This window comes from Microcebus murinus, chromosome 12 (assembly GCF_040939455.1).
Source record: "Microcebus murinus isolate Inina chromosome 12, M.murinus_Inina_mat1.0, whole genome shotgun sequence".
Classification (NCBI taxonomy): domain Eukaryota; kingdom Metazoa; phylum Chordata; class Mammalia; order Primates; family Cheirogaleidae; genus Microcebus; species Microcebus murinus.
The window spans coordinates 70,253,676-70,270,840 of record NC_134115.1 but is presented as its reverse complement, the minus strand read 5'-3'; the positions used below and the strand labels follow the sequence as shown (position 1 = coordinate 70,270,840).

Genomic DNA, 17,165 nt, shown 5'->3' with positions numbered 1-17,165 from the left:
TTTGGCATGCAAATGAATCTGAACAGGAATAGACAGGATAGTCAGCAAGGGTAAAAGGGGGCGTTTGGAGAGAGGGTCAGGGGCTAGGTAATTTAGGGCCTTGAAGGCCAGAACCCAGAGCCCGGATCTCTTACCTGCTATAAGGTGCCTATTCAAGCATCCTGTGGGGCATAGTGGTGTGATATGGCTGATGTTTTAAGGAGATTATTCTGTCTGTGCCTCTCAACACAATAATGGGAGCTAAACACTGGGATTAGTGGGGCCCAGAGATGTGTTCTCTGGTTGTTCTCAGTCTGGGTGTTAAGTGAAATTTCCTGAAATATATGGGGGCTCAGCTGAGTTGTTGGGGAAGGAGTTAGCCAGAGGAATGGAGGAGGGTGAACTAGACAATGAACTGCATGATCCAAGTACGGCAGCATGGTATGGGTGCTGTAGTGTTGAAGCAGCGGGTGAAAGAGTGTCAGGGGACATGAAGCTGGGGAGGTGGCTAAGAATTAGATCAGGGAGTATTTTAAGTGCTAAATGCTTTCTTCCTCATTTCCATGGCGGCTAGGTGGTAGGGAGCTGGGTTTTGTCTCATAATAATTTTAGGAGTATTATTTGGGAAAGTATTTGTTGGCAATCTCTTAAATAAAACTTACTTTTTCTCCCATGCTTTCTTTGATACGGAGGCCTTGGAGTACAAGTGACTCTTCTGTAATTTGAGATAAAGCAGTTGGAAGATCATGATTCATCCTCATTCTTGCCTGTATCTTGTTAGCTCCTGTCAGTCCTGATCCTTTCCCCGGTTCTGGTCTCTGCAAACTCCTGCAGGGGCAGTCACTAGAGCACACCCATACCCTTTCCTAATGGATGTGGAAATGCTTAGGAAAATGGTCCACAAATCGGAGTTATTATTAGTGTCATTTGTACTAAATTAGGAGTCAGAGTGCTGGTCCTGGCTCCATTACTAACAGGTGAGTGACCTTGGGCATGTCATTTAACTTCTTGAAGCTGTTTCCTCACAGGCAAAAAAGTGGTAGTACATACCTTCCTGAGTTGTTCTGAAGATTAAATGAAAAATTGAATATATGCAAAGCCCTTACACAGTGCCTGCTTAATGAATTGTAGATGTCATTATTGTTTTTCATAATAAAAATATAATAAAAAGTGAAAGTAAATTCAAAGGTTTTTTTCCCCCAAATACTGAGCAGGGAAGACTAGAAAATGCAGAAGTTATTAAAATAATGAGATAATAGATCTTGGCCAAGTCACTCATCCTATTTCCTCATCCAAACAGTTGGGACTATAATTTCCCTTTTGTATAATTTATTATATATTCATAATGTGACTGTAGATACAAAAATTCTTTGAAAAGTAGGTATTTTCTTCTTTGCTTTATTTATAATGTTAATCTAGGTCCTCCAAGAAAGAGATGCCAAGGATTTTATTAGGTGAAATAGTTGAGAGAGAAGATGGGGTTGGGGCTGGAGAAGGCTAGAGCTATCAGACAGCATGGGAGGGATAACCTGAGTGGAGACAGGTAGGAAAGTTGGGTGGAAGATTCTCAGATAGTGGTGCAATCTAAGGAAGGTTTGACAAGGGGACATAACTTTGGACCAATGACAACCAATAGTGGAGTCCAGCATTCCACATCTTTCAGGAGTGGGTAGCCAAGGGGTCCCTGCCCAGCTTGGTCATAGCTGAGAGGAGCCCATGGAAGCATAGCCTAAGCACCAAGAAGTGATGGGTTTTGGAGCTACAGCCCTTGGGCCTGGGACCCTGGGTCAGTTCTGTTCCCTGTGGTTAGTGCATTCTCATGGCTACCAAATTTACCATGAAGGAAAGCCTCTTTTCTTAACAGGAGAGTATACGGTTTACAAATAAAACTATTTATTCTGATTCCCCTTGATATGCCAGAGAAATCTTCCCAGGAAATCAGATGTGGCCATGTTCCCATAAAGGTCAATAATTAGCATGCAGTGTCCTGACAGTGATCTGAAAGAAACCATGAGCATGAGCATTGCTTTTATCATAAGGGGAACCTTGAAAGAGCTAATGGGGATGGGTTAGTGTTCTCTCTTAAACCTGGTACCTTTTCTTTCTTTGTAGAAGATAGAACCAATTAATAGTGACCTTTGCATCCATTGGCTTTTAAAGAGAAATGAAAAGCACTCTCTTTTTAAAGATTTACTTATACTTTCAAAGCACTTTACATTTTACATACTTTCATATATGTTTTCTCATGCGTTTGTCACAAAAATCTTTAAGACTAAGAACTCCCATTTTATAGGGATCAAAGTGAGGATGAGAAAAGTTAAACAGCTTATTTAAAGCACATGGCTCATCAGTGGCTATATGGGGAGTTGCACCTATGTGGGAATATTTCCAGCTCTTGTCACTGCAGCAGAGAGTTTACAAGCACCTCTAATTTAATGAGAAAGAAATGTTCTGAATCTTTCTTATCATTGCTTCCAGTTTGAATATCCTCATTTTATAAGTGATGGGAAAAATCTGGTGGGGCTCCACAAAAAAGCAGCAGACGTTTTAAAATGTGTCCTAGGAAGAGCATTGAAGGGAGTTAGGGTCACTCACCTTGAAAAGAGAAAGCTAAGGATTGACTTCATTATTCACTTTACATCCATAAGGAATTATTATGAAGCAGAAATTGACAAATTGCTCTCCATCTCCAGAAACATCAGTATGTCAGGATATAGGACTTAACGTGGAGGCAGAAGAACTCAGAGCAATAAACAAATCACCAAAACCATGGGAAAAGGCTTGAATACCTTACAAATAAGAGTGAACACAACAGTCTGGCTGGTTTCCTATCTGCTTATGACATCAGAATAAAGACTTCTGAGTCTCCCTGTTAGGTTTCTAATGTGGTGACTTGTATCATGTGAGAAGCATGTTATAGATCAGTCAACCTTTATGTTGACATTACAAAAAGCTTACTGTGCTCCCATCTATTCATTCATGCAACAAATATTTATTGAGCGCCTACTATTTTCCAGGCACTATTCTAGGTGCTAAGAATTTATATAGTGGTGAATAGACCAGGTCCTTGAATTTGTGGCTCTGATATTTTAGTGGCAACCAATGAATAAACAAAATAATAAATGTGTAGATAGTGATAAGTGCTGTGGCAAGATAGAATAAATCAGCACAATATGACAAAGAAAAACTCAGGCTATTTTAGACTCGGTAGCCTGGGAAAGTGTCTGTGAAGGGGTGCCATTTGATCTGAGACCTTGGAAATCAGAAGGACCCAACCCTGCAAAGAAAATTAGGGGAAGAGCATCTCAGGTAGAAGGGACAGTGATGTAAAGTGGCATTTGAGTTGGTTGAACCTTGAAAATAGGAATATAGTGTAGGAAGCACCCCAAGCAGAGGAAATAACTAGAGCAGGCATCCTCAAACTACGGCCCACAGGCCACATATGGGCCACCTAGCACATTTATCCATCCCTCTGGGTGTTTTTGCTGCCACTGCCTGTCCTGCTTAGCAGCCGACTCATTCTGGGCCCACAGTGTGGACTCTACAGTGGTCTAAGGGACAGTGAACTGGCCCCCTGTTTAAAAAGTTTGAGGACCCCTGAACTAGAGCGAAGGTGTCTTGACTAATGATTGTGAAGCATTTTCTTGGAATGGTGGCCGGTGCGGTTTGGATAGAGGCAGAGTTGGTAAAGAGCCTTGGTTCTCAAACCCGAGTGTGCTTCAGGATCACTGGGAAGGCTCGTTAAAATCCAGATTGCTGGGATCCACACCTAGAGTTTGAGATTCAGTTGATCGGCTGCAGGGCCTGAACATTTGTATTTCTAGTAAGTTCCCAGCTGATGCTGATGCTCACTAGTTGGGGACACCATGCTCTCAGAATCACTGGAAAAATCAATCACTTTTTATGTTAATTAACTTAATAATATTAATAAGAAAAACTAACATTTACTCGGCCTTAGCTATATGTCAGGTACTTAATAGACTGTCTTATAGAATCACTGTAACAGCCCCATGAAGTAGGTATTACAGCCACTCCATTTTACAGTTGTGGAGATAAGCATGGAAAGATTAAATAATGTACTGAAGCTTATAAAGCTTCTTCACAAAGGAATAAAGTGGCAGAATTGGGGGTGAGCCATGGCCTTGGGACTCTAGAACTGTTCACTGTCACACTATAATTCAACTACAAAACCCAGAGAGGTGAACAGGGAGCAGGTAGCTGGGTAATTTAATCAACATGGAATGAAGGTATCATATGAGGAAACTGCAGCATGGGTATATTGGACCTGGTGGTTCTCTACTAGCAGACCTTCCCTTCTGCTCGTTCCTAAGAGAACCTGATTTTATTCAGATACCACCTTCCCAGTACTCTGACTCTAAGCCCATCAGCACATGGCATTTTCTGGACAACTGTTTTTGGTTCTGGGTAGAATATGTATCTTAAATTGGTCAAATCAGACTAAATGGAAGACTCATATTCCATTTTCAGAGAGAAAGTTGGGAGAGCAACTTCCTTCTGTCTGCTTGGGTGGGAACAAGGAAGTGTGTTTCCCTGACTGCTGTTGGAACCATTTTCCAACTGTGCAAACAGCAGTCTGAACACAAAGCTGATGCACTGAGGCTGCAGAGTGGGAAGTCGGAAGGAAGGGATCACTTTGTCATTTCCTGGAATCAAGGAACTCAGAGAACCCTGCTTGACCTTCAGATTTTCTTAAATGAAATAACCAATTTCCATATTCCTTGAGCCAGTTTGAGTCAGGGTAACAGGCAGCTAAAAACATTGTAACTGATAGAACAGGCACTATAATATGAAGGAAAATGTTTGGAATATATGAACTTTAACATAAAAATAAGAAGTAAATGTTCTAAGTTTGGAGGGTTTTGGGGGATATAATGGTGGTCATTTATTCTGGGATGTTTTCTGGAAAGGGGGAGTGAAGGGGAGGGAGAGGAGGAGAATTAAGTTGTGGAGACATCCCTGTGACAGCATCCTCAAGAATGCTCTCAGGAAATTAAGACAGCTTTAGAGTGACAATAGTCTCAACATGTTTCTTCTTCCTTTCCCTGTTCTAACTCTTTTATCCTTGTCTTCATGTTCCTCCCCAACCAAAATGAATGTGAAACTCATATGTCAGGATTCCATGTGATATGGTTGGAAACGTTTTGGCCAAAGCAATGTGGTAAGGGACAGTGGGCCAGCATAGTGATTGGCTGGAATGATGATTTGGTAAAAAAGGAAAATTTTACCATCACCATTTTTTCAAATAAGTCTAATATTGGTACACTCTGAGGGTGATTTTGCACTTCCTGTGCTTCCTTATTTGTGATAGGGAAAGGCTGAAATAGCTGTATGTCAGGTAATAGGTGATTCATTAGAAAAATTAAGTAACCAGTAATAGAGGATTAGTTGGAAGAACATAAGTGGCAAGAATAGGGGATTGGTTGAAATAAGTTAAATATCCTTTACATTGTCCACAAGAATAAAATTATAGCCAAGTAAAAGGGCAAGCATAATTGAATGAATGAGAAAGAATTATAAAAATTTTAAGAGGGAAAGTGAATTTCAAATTCACAAAATTTTAAATTCCAGATCTTTTTTTCTTTTTTTATCGCTTTGTCTTTATTCATACTTATTATAGAAAGATTAGAAATACAAATAACTAAACAATCTCATATCCTGGTTGCTCAGAAATAAACACTGCTGACATTTGATTTATTTTCTTATAGTTTGTGAAGGTAGAAATGATCATTAATGTGTCTATACCTGGATATGATACATATGTTTATATGTTAGTATTCTTGTAGCTAGTATATATGTACATGTTGGTATTTTTCTATGAAACAGATTTATGACATTTTTGGCATAAAACAAAATGTTTATAACTCAGACAATAATTTTTTAAGTGTTTTATCACATTGGCCAATAAAGTAGCTCCAAAATTTCTCTCTTAAAATCATGAAAGAAAAGGAGTAATGGTTGAAAATAAAATAGTAATAAATGAAGCAGGAAAATATTTTTAAAACTGTGAAATAATTTGAGAAACAGGTAAAAATGTTTAAAGGTCTCTAAAAAGTTTAGAGACCTGCCAAACTGCCTTACTATGCATTCAAATTATCAATACTTATAGAAATCAGTGATTGGGAATATTTACTTTTGAATGTAATTGTGATTAATTTTTGCATTGATCATCTTTCTTCTATAACTGGGGATAATTGTTCAGGTGAATCAGAAGTGACATGGCATTCAACCAGGAAGCTCTAGGATGATCAACTTATGCTAGTTTGCATGGGACTGCCTTGTTTTAAAGCTAAAAATCCTGAGTCCTGGGAACCCCTTCAGTCGCAGGCAAACCAGGACAATTAGTCACCCTGTAAAATCTCTTTCCTCCAAAAGCTGGGGAGTAATGTGTAATACCTCTTATCTGAAAGAATGAAGGCATTTTGAAGAGCTGTCTGTGGGTCTAGGAGGCAGCTGGAATGAAACATATTTGTTGTGTCTCTTGGATTTGCAAGGGTCAGTTTAGCAGTAAACAAGAAAAGAAATAATTAGGACTATTAATTTATGTGGTGAACTTTGGTGACACAAAGTAGAGTAGCAAAGGCCCAGCCAGCACTCCCTACCTGCCTTTTGGTCTAGCCATACTGCCCTATGTGCCTTTCTCTACTCCCTTTGAGCCCAACTAACCACTTGGGGATTTGGAGATTTCTTGAGCCACCCTGTGCTCCCGGGAGCTCAGATATTAACCATATGTGCATGAGGACTATTTGCTGGAGAGGAAAACAATATAAGACCACCTAAGGAAATGAGAGATAGGAAAAGGAAAGATCCATAGAATGAAAGATGTCTCCATTTGATGGTATAAATTAAAGATGTCATATTAATATGATTAAGAACACATCACATGGCTCTAAAAGAGCCAGAATATAAGCAAAAGGAGGACAATAAAAAATTTCAGCCAAGCAAAAACTGAAAAGAAAAACAAAACAAAAACCAAGAAGCACAAAACTCACTTTTACGAATAGTTTTAGAGGTGGTTATTCTCTGCCAAGTAAGCAGAACATCCGTGAGAAGCATGAAAAACAACTGGAAGAATGAGGAGGATGATGAAGAATAGGCTAGACGATCACTCACAGTGGATGCTGCTACATTTGGACATGATGAGGATATGCGTGGCATTCTTAAGTTGGGAAAATGGTTGGGTATTGACCTTCAATGAAAAGAGAATAGACTTAAGGATGATTTACTTTGTTGAACAATTGATGCTTTCTTGTATTTAAAGAGGAAGTTGATGTCAAGCAAAAAAGTAACCTAGTAATTATATCCCCAGATTAATACCAAAATATGTTCTACAGATATCTTGGCAAGTTTTTTTCAGATCTAGCTATCTAATGTATAGTTTGTTTTATTTTGTTTTATCTTACTTGGGATTTGGTTTTAAAAGTGAACACAGGCCTTTTGCTTTATTACAACATGGACTAAAGGGATTGGATTTATCCTGCTGCCTAAAATAACCCCCCAAATGAGACAAAATATATGAAAGAGTGATTTTCTGATACTGGGAATCAGGCAATCAAGTATCTTAGACCCTATGAGATAGGAAACAAATGAGGTGAGCCCTATGAATGTCCCCAGTTTACTGCCTGGAGAAATTTCCAGACTGTGGTACAGGGAGGGGATAATATAGAAGAGCCCAGAAAATGCCATGGCTGAATAACTGAGTTTTTTTTTTTTTTTTTTTTTTTTTTTTAAAGAGTCTTAACCACAAACAAATGCAGACAGGAGATGGAGACTTTTCTGTGAGACTTCGGTCAGCACTCCTGTAAGGATTCAAACTCTGGAAGCATACCAGCATGGGGTGATGAGGAAGGTCAGCAGATGAGAAGCCAAACTCAATAGCAGTGGAGGATTAAAACCAAGGCTTTCTAAGGGCTTCCTAAATTGTCTGGTAACGAGGGATGGGTAGTTCATACTAGAGCCACAGTGTGGCTTGGCTGGTAAATTATTTGCAGCTTGTTTTGTAGTATTTATGCTTCAGGACATAATAAACTGTACACAATTCATTTTATAGGATGGGGTTCCTTTCTCTTGAGTTCCCCTTTTGTTTTTAAAAGTCCTTCAGGAATAAAAGCCTCCTTCATCAACTTGTAAGGAGGGAGCCTGAACTGAGAGTGACCCAACCAGCATGTGTAGTCCCTTATCCTGGTGCCCTAAGAGTATGCTGCCCTCCCCAAAAGAGCGGGCTAGAGAGGGCTCATTCTTAATCTGACTATAGTTTATGGACACCCCTGACAGGGCTAGTGATAAGAATTAAGGAAGCACAAGTGAGATGAAAGGGAAAATTTAAAAAGACTAAATGAAATCTATGGATGCATTTTCTTGTGTGTGTTTATATGTGAGACAGTGAGTGTATACATGTGTATTATTCTTTCTTAAAATGAGGTGAGATTTTTCTGGAAGCTTTTATATCAGAGATTGCCTAGTAAATTTTCCTAGTAATTTTTCTTAGTAAATTTTCCTGATTAATTTTATATTTATATACATGTGATAATCTATATCTTATATTGGGTTAGTATCTCTTGCTAGTATTAACCTAATTATAGTACTTTCTTTAAAGTAAAGAGCGTGAATTACTCAAATAGATTAATTAAGGTGAGCTGAACTCCTACTACACATTCATCATAGAGATGGAAAAAGGTGTGTTCCGCCTCTCAGGGCTCTTACAGGTTGGGTGTGAGGCGTTGGAGGTGCTGAATATGGGGTGGGGACAGAGTTGAGAGAGGCTTCCAGACAGGCCACAAGTACCAGATGGAATGTGGGAACTGGAGCCAGAATTGCTTTTCAGAGGTTTCCTGAGTGAGACATAGTTTTCTGATTTTAGGAAGCAAAGGACACCTTGTATGGATTTCTACTCAAAGCAAAAAATCATACTGAAAAATCAGGTGGCACGTGAGATGCATTGCAGGTGAATTGTCTTCTGCCACTTCAATTTAAAAACAAAAGTAAGCACCAATATGCGGGACAGGCATTTTCTGAAATGTCACTGTTATGCCTCACCATAAGTAGCTGGGAACATAACAAAATTATTTTGATGTCTTATATGTGATATGAGTGAGTGACTAGGCTTGAGTAAAAAGTCACGTTCCTGGGGTTGGTATGTCAGGCCAACACCCCAAATTCCCATCAAGTTTGGTCCTGTGGCAGTGGAAGTTCACTTTCGAGTTTGGGTTGAGTCACTGTCATGATGACTCTCTATCCAAGAACTGTGGCATTTTTGGGCTCTAGAATCAGAAGCAAGTGTGAATTGGTATTTGTGAGATTTTCCAACTAGAAGAAGTGGGCAAATAGAGCAGCGAGAGGCAGCACCAAGTAGAATGGCAGACACAACACCAAGCTGTGTCCTGCAAGTACACAGCAGCCCTTGAACAGGGGTCAGAGGAGGGTTAATGGGTAGGATTTGTTAGAGAAAAAATATTTTACAAAGCCATAAAAGTCAAAAGGCAGCCTTGCAAAAAGCATTGACTTTGTGATTAATGTATCCAGCTACTAATTAGTCAGGGGAGGTTGTCTGTGTGTCCAGACTTACATGTTAGGGGCAGCACTGTGAGTCACTGGAGATTTAGTTGTTACAATCAGAGAAAAATAAAATAGGTTTTAGGAGCAGAATCCCTTAGGATTAGCAGAGTCCCTACTAAAATAGTGTAAACATCCAAAGGGTTATTTTCTCACATAAACTTGAGTCTGGGAGTAGGTTGTTTAGTGCTGGTCAGCAGGGACTTGGACTCCTTCCATTTTGTAGCATTCCCATCCCTAGGGCCTGGCCCTTTCCTTCACAGTCCAGGATGATGTCTGCAGCTCCACCTGTTACATTCCAGACAGGTAGGGAAGACAAAAGGACTAGCTTTTAAGGAAACTTCTGGAGGGCCACATAGTACTTAAATCTCATTGGTCAGCTTTAGTCACAAGATCACACCCCTTTAAGGGAGGCTGGGAAACATAGTCCTTTAACTAGTCATGTGCTTACTCCATATAAATTCAGGAATTTGGAGGTTTGTCACTAAAGAGGGGAAGGACAACAGATTTTGGGAGGTGACTGGCATCTTTACCAAGGAAGCCAGTAGTTGAAAGATGAAAATAGACAGAAACAGCATGGATGGAACATGTATCACAAGTGATAGAAACTAGTTACCATTCATTTAGTCATTTGCTTCATTCATTCATTCATCATTTAATAAGCACCAAATGATGTGCTAGTCTGGGGGATAAAAAGGTGACTCCAGACTGACTCCTGAGAATCTTAGTCTTGAAAAGTAAAACCATGCCCTTTAATTAGCATGATCTTTTGTGCGGGATTTGGGAAATAGATTGTCAGTCTCATTGAACAGAATTATTCATAAGGTTATAACTTGTAGATGAAAAATAGTTTCCTCAGAAAACTTTCAGAGCAGCCAAATAATAGAAAGTTCTCTGCTATGATGAACCAAACTTTTATACCACCCCCATCCTTCTTCTCATCCCCTACCTCCAAACTTCTGTCTATCCAATTTTAATTTTGTCTTTGAGAACCACCAAAAGACAATTCTTAAGTCTCTGCTCTCTTCTGCTCACCATCTTTCTGCTCTTCTCTCAGGCTTCATTTTTCCAAAAGAAAAATCATAATACTCTTTCAACTGTTCTCCAAATAACATGATTTGGGGAAAGGAATGAGGAGGGAAATATTTCTCCGGGGGCTTACTATGTGCTAGGCACTATCTCAGCCTTCACAGCAGCCCTGGGAGGGGAGGCAATATTCTTCACATTTTGCAAGTAAGAACCCAGGTTTATGGAAGTAACCATCACCAGTTACCTTTGTAAGTTCTCACACTTAGCCATTGTGCAGGCAGGATTTGGTCCTGACCTGTTGGGGGACCTGGACTATACTTTCCAACCATACCTGACTGAACTGTCTTCCTGGTTACTCCATTTTGAAGATGTTCAATTTCCTTAGCTGCAAAATAGGACCCATTCCCCACTTGCCTCAGGAAAGAATGATGCACCTGGAAATGGACCCTTCTCTCCTCCAGGCTTGGGGAAAGCGTAGAGAATGTGGGCTGGTTGTGCCAATTCCCTACACATGGTAGGTAGGTAGACATGGAACCAGAGTCCTCAGAACAGTCTAGAGGGAGCCAAAGTGGGTCTCAGCCTCAATACAGGAATAGTGTTGACTTCTTGAAGGGTGTCTCAGTTAAGTAATGTTGTCAACAGCAGGTGGCTTTAAGGGGACTTAATGGCTGGAGAAGCTCTTCTGTCCCATGGGGATGATGAGGCCGTGCCTCCTGCGTTACCCCACTGCCTTCATAATGCTAAATTGTTGTGCTCTTCATCTGCATTAAAGGAACTTATGCCTCCTGTCTGTGTCTGTGGTATTTTTCTGTCAGTCGTCATTGCTCTTGTCAAAGCGCTCTCTGTCCTCACCAAATAGTTTGTAAGAATTAACAGCAATAATAGGGAAACGTATAACAAACTGCTTCATTAAAATAATGAAGCTCTGATGAAAATCTTGTTGGTTTGTATAATTTCATCCCAGTGACAGAATCATCCAGTATTTCTCCCTAATTTTATAGGGAAGGAAACCGAGGCCCAGAGCAGGGTCATATATAATAGCTAGCTGGCCTTTTAGGAGAAGTTTGAAGATCCTCAAATTTAAACACATCGCTGTAGGTGCAATTTAGGTTTTGGCAACAATTCTGTGGTCAGTGAAGCATAGTGTGTAAGATGCCCACCATGGGTGCAATCTTGGGTTAGTGATTTAGTTTCTTTAAGCCTCTGTTTCCCCATCTTAAAATAGGGATAATAATAACCTTAAAGAGTTGTTAAGACGAGAGGGATTACCATTATGCAGCACTTAGGCTGGTGGCTGGCACACATTATGTTATATTAAGTTGCATATAAATTGTTGTTTAAAAATTAAAATAAATCTTTTATTAGAAGAGAAAATGACCTGTTGGTCTGTGAGATTGGAATTCCCATTTTCTACGTCTTTTTTTTGTCACTAATACACATTTTGTAGGGCCTGAGTATTTTATAGCTTATTGAATAATTTTATGAGCATTATATAATTTGACCTGTATGGAATTTTGGGAGCTGGATCTTTTTAGCTCCTTTTTAAGATAAATATGCTGAGGGTCAGAGAAGAAAGTGGTTTGTTTAATCTCATCTAGCATGTGATGGAACCTAATGCACTTCCCCACTAGTATAATTGTTATCATTTTTATACCACTTACTGTGTGCCAAGCAGTGTGCTAGATTCTAGGTTTATTTTATTATTTTTTTAATGTTAACTTAACCCTCTAAGCAATCCTTTAAGGTATTATCCCAATTTTACAGGTTGCAAAAGTGAGATTCAGAGGGGTTAAATAACTTGTCTCAGGTCCCATAACTAATGATTGGAGTTATCATAATTCAAAACCAAGTTTGCTCAAGACCAAAACCCTTGTCGTTTTTACTCCAACATACTCATTCTTGTTATCTTTCAGAAGAAAAGATGGATTGCCAGCTTCTTGGCTACAAGGGCTTTGATAACAAGGATTGTGTCTTTTCATCTTTATATTCCCTGGGTCACACAGCCTGGCACCAAGCATGGTCTGGCATAATGGATGCAAGCTGATTTCAGTGGAACTGCTCCCTTTTTGGCCATTTCTCCTCCTTCTAGTTAGGTAAGGAGGTGAGTGGTTAGAGCCTTGACCTTGGATCAGCTGCAACTTGGTGCCAGTTCTCTGAATATAGTTTCTAAAGTTATTTGCTTTCTTCATCACTGGATGTCATCATATCTTACTTCCTTTGCATTTTTGGGTCTCTTCTTTGGAAAACCACTCAATGTTATGATTTCGTTCATCCATAGCAGAACAAAGGCTCAGTAATGCAATGATAATTAAATTGTTAATGAAAACAGGTCTTGCTGAAATGGAAACCTCCATCCTTTGCAAGTTGGGAATATTCAGAAGCAGGGGTGTGGAGAGCATGACAGATGGATTCAGCAGTGCTTCAATGAATGATGAAAAAGAATTGTAGGGAGAGCTGGGAAGACAACATCTGGAGGAGAATGAGACCAAACTTTAAACGTCCCTTGGCTACTTGATAGACAAATGGGGCCTGGAAGGCAAGTGACTTAAGCGGACTGTGCCCAAAGGGAAGGTCTAGCTTGGTCACTCTTAGGTTAATCCTCAGTTGTGCAGGTGAGGTTGCTGAGATGTGCCATGGCTAATCTAAAGTCCTAAAGCAAGGTGATACCAAGGCTGAGCCTGGGACCTGGGCTCTTCATTCTCTACTAGGGCTCTTTTTAATGCAAGATTTAGTGACTGATTGACAGTGGGGGAGTGAGGAGAAGAAAGCACTGAGGATGACTTCCGCATTCTAGGCTTGCTCCTGGGGGAAAGAGAGAAGAAAGTAAGCCAGTGTGGTGTTTGACACGTTTAGTTATGGCCACTAGTAAGGTATTGATTTCTATTGTGAGCTGCTGGTGATCCCAATGGTGATGTTTAAATGGAATTTTTAGGGTAGTTGTATTGTAATGTGCTGAGGGCTGGGGGAATTGAAGTAGCAGAGACCACTGGTATAGACCACTGGTATAGACTTTCAATATGTTTGGTGAAGGGAAAACCAAGAGGTAAGGTGGGAATTGGAAGGGGAAAGTAAGAGTCTTTTTTTGTGTTTTTTTTTTTTAAAAGTATGTCCAAGACCTGAGCTTATTTGCAGGCTGAGAAGAACCCAGAGTAGAAGGAGTTGATGACAGGGATACGAGGGCATAGCTGATGGAGCACAGTCCTGGAAGAAGATGCATGGGAAGGTATCTTGTCCACAGGGTGACAAGCTCTGCAAGTGAGGAAGGACATGTGAGGGAGTAGATAAAAAGGTGCGGTTATATTTAAGTTTAGAGGAGGGGGACTAGTGTGGAAAGCCTTTTATATTCTCCATGAAGTAGGAAATGTTCATTGATAACTTGGGTTGGACTTCAATAAGTTTTACATTGCTCACAGGGGAGTCAAGATCAGTTGACAGTTTCATGTGAGAACATAGAGGTAAAGAAATAATGTATGAATTACACAAATTACCATTGTGTTTTGGAACTGAAACATGAACAGAAGGGATAATGCCTGGCTTTTCTAATTGTTTTGTCTCATTTGGTAACAGCAGCGAGCAGTTGATCTTTAGCCATGATGCTTATGGATGTGCACATAACTGATGTGTGTATATGCTTATTAAGCCTACCAGAAAACTGCCTCCTGCCAGATCATTATCATTCTCTGATCAATCTTGGGATCCTAATTGGTCTAGACCACTATGGTGCATTCAAGGTTTCTTCCCATCCTCTGCTGAAATGTACCCGTCTCAGAGGTGGAGTGTGAAACTGATTATGATGGAGCCAGGAAACTCTGTCTTCCTGGGAAGAATGAAGCCGATGAAGCTGGTATGTCCAGGCTAGAGTCTCTGTCTCTTCTGGGACTGAGAAGAGTATGGACCTTCAGTTACCCTTATATAGCCCTCTGCTCTGCTGTCCCATAATTTCAGCCACATGTTACAAGATGTTTGGTCTGAGTTAAAGTCCTCTCTGTGGAAGCTCACAAAGCCTGGGTGTTGCATTAGAAAGTATTTCAGTTTGGAAGCAAATGTGTCTGTGTTTAAGTCCTGGCCCCATCACATGTGATCTAGACTCTAATGAAGCTTCATTGCACCTCTCTGAGTATCAGTGTGCTTCTCAGTAACAGATGACAGTTTCTCCCCTGGTTACTTCAGAGGTTCATTGAGAGAATTACCTAGTCCAATTAATATAAGAGGTGACATATAAGATAAGGGGTGCTTTTATTAAGAAGGGGGAGGGAGGTGTCATTTACTGACTACCATTTGTATGCAAGATATTGCACTGGGTGCTTCAGTTTCCTGGTCATGTTTCATCTTTATGGAAAACGTCTGAGATTAGTAATATCATCCCCATTTTAGAGGTGGTAAAACATATCTAAGGGCTTGACTTGTCCCCTCATAGAGTAACCAAGTATAGCTCTTTTCAGAGAATATGGCATCCCTTTTTACTTGGGAGACTCCTAGGTGTCACACCTATTGTCCCAGAGTAATCATTGGCAAACCCACCTTTTACTCTGGAAAGTTTGGAATACAAATTATATGATCACCCTCTGCAAGGTGCTTGTTTTATTTTTATTTATTTATTTTTGGTGCTCTAGTTCTGCCTTGCAACAAGGCTACACCTTTCTGCCTCAGTAGCAAGCAAGAGACTCCCTCCTAATTTGCTAAGCCCTGCCTGGGATACTCCTAGCAGGGCCAGTTCATATAGGAATAGAGGCCCATAAACAAAGCTATAGGAGGAGAGAACCATTTGATATGTGATGTCAGATTTATTCATTTATTCATTCACATATTCATTCATTTACCAACCACTTACTACTGCAAGGCCCAGTGATGGATATGAGAGTGGGAGGATAGGAAGAAGAAAACCACACAAACCCTGCCATCAAGAAGCTTATAGTCCAAAGGGCAGATGCAGTCAATGAAGATGCAAGTCTGAAAGTGCAGTGTTTAAGGAAGTAATCCAGGGGATTATTGGGATTCTGGGAGGGACAGGCCACTTCAGGCTTAGAGTAACTTGGGAAAGTTTCTTATTGGAGGTAGCCTGCAGGTTAGCTTTGAATATTTGGTAGGACATTAACACGCAGAGCAATGGCTCTCAAAAACTTTGCATACCAACAGTAAAAACTTCACCATAATGGTCACAATGGTAACAATGCAATTGGTTTCTGAAGAACCAAACAGTCAGCAGAAATAAAACCTAACGATAGTTCTATTAATTAAAAAAAAGAGCAGAGGCAACTAAAGCCATAGTTGACCAATGACCTGAATGATGAAGCTCTAGGAGCAATGCATTTTTTTTTTTTTCCTGAAAATTGCTAGAAGTCCAACCACTTGAGATGATATACACATAGTAAGTGCTTTGGGTCTTGTAGAAACAGCCAGATTTTTTTGGAAACTACTGAATTAAATAATTTAGTACATTTTAACATATTAATATGTTAATTTATTCTATTAGTAAATTGATTTTAATTTATTATTTTTTGTTATTTAATTTATTAATTAACTGATTTTAATATATTGATACCCAATTTTAGTAATCTTTCATAGCTCAGTAGGTAACCAGTAAGTAGTCTTTAGTTACACATGGATATGAAGATCTATGGAATAGTTTTATATATTTTTTTTGTCAGAATTAATGATTTATTTTGGTTCTGATTTTTTTATTTATTTATTTTTTTTATTTTGGCATATTATGGGGGTACAGATTTTAAGGTTTGAATAAATGCCCATTTCCCCCCTCCCCCCCAAAAGTCTGAGTCTCCATCATGACCATCCCCCAGATGGTGCACATCTCACTCATTATGTATGTATATACCCGCCCCCCTCCCCCCTCCCACCTGCCCAATACCCTGTTACTGTAGTACCTATGTGTCCACTTAGGTGCTACTCAGTTAATACCAGTTTGCTGGAGAATATATCTGGTGCTTGTTTTTCCATTCTTGGGATACTTCACTTAGTAGTATGGGTTCCAGCTCTAACCAGGAAAATATAAGATGTGCTATATCACCATTGTTTCTTAGAGCTGAATAGTACTCCATGGTATACATATACCACATTTTATTAATCCATTCTTGGATTGATGGGCACTTGAGCTGTTTCCACAGCCTTGCAATTATGAATTGTGCTGCTATAAACATTCGAGTGCAGGTGTCTTTTTTGTAGAGTATCATTGGACCTTTTGGGTAGATGCCCAGCAATGGGATTGCTGGATCAAATGGTAGATTCACTTGTATCGCTTTAAGGCATCTCCATATTGCTTTCCACAGAGGTTGAACTAGTTTGCAGTCCCACCAGCAGTGTAGGAGTGTTCCTCTCTCTCCGCAACCACGCCAGCATTTATTGTTTGGAGATTTTTTGATAAAGGCCATTCTCACTGGGGTTAAGTGATATCTCATTGTGGTTTTGATTTGCATTTCCCTGATGATTAGAGATGTTGAGCATTTCTTCATATGTTTGTTGGCCATTCTTCTGTCTTCTTTAGAAAAGTTTCTGTTCAAGTCCTTTGCCCACTTTTTAATAGGGTTATTTGATTTTTTCTTCCTAATTTTCGTGAGTTCTAAGTATATTCT

The 17,165-nt window shown here is 39.7% G+C and overlaps 1 protein-coding gene and 1 long non-coding RNA gene across 2 annotated transcripts in view; both read left to right on the top strand.

Annotated features, from left to right (window-relative positions):
• LOC105855695 (uncharacterized) overlaps positions 1 to 7,892 on the top strand; it is a 94,294-nt gene extending 86,402 nt beyond the window's left edge. The window contains exon 3 of the long non-coding RNA XR_012922196.1: positions 7,731 to 7,892. This is a non-coding gene — a long non-coding RNA (uncharacterized LOC105855695). The remainder of the gene's footprint in view (positions 1 to 7,730) is intronic.
• The window catches only part of LOC142874245 (uncharacterized), a 680,900-nt gene that overhangs the window by 134,352 nt on the left and 529,383 nt on the right, over positions 1 to 17,165 (top strand). The window lies entirely within an intron of this gene.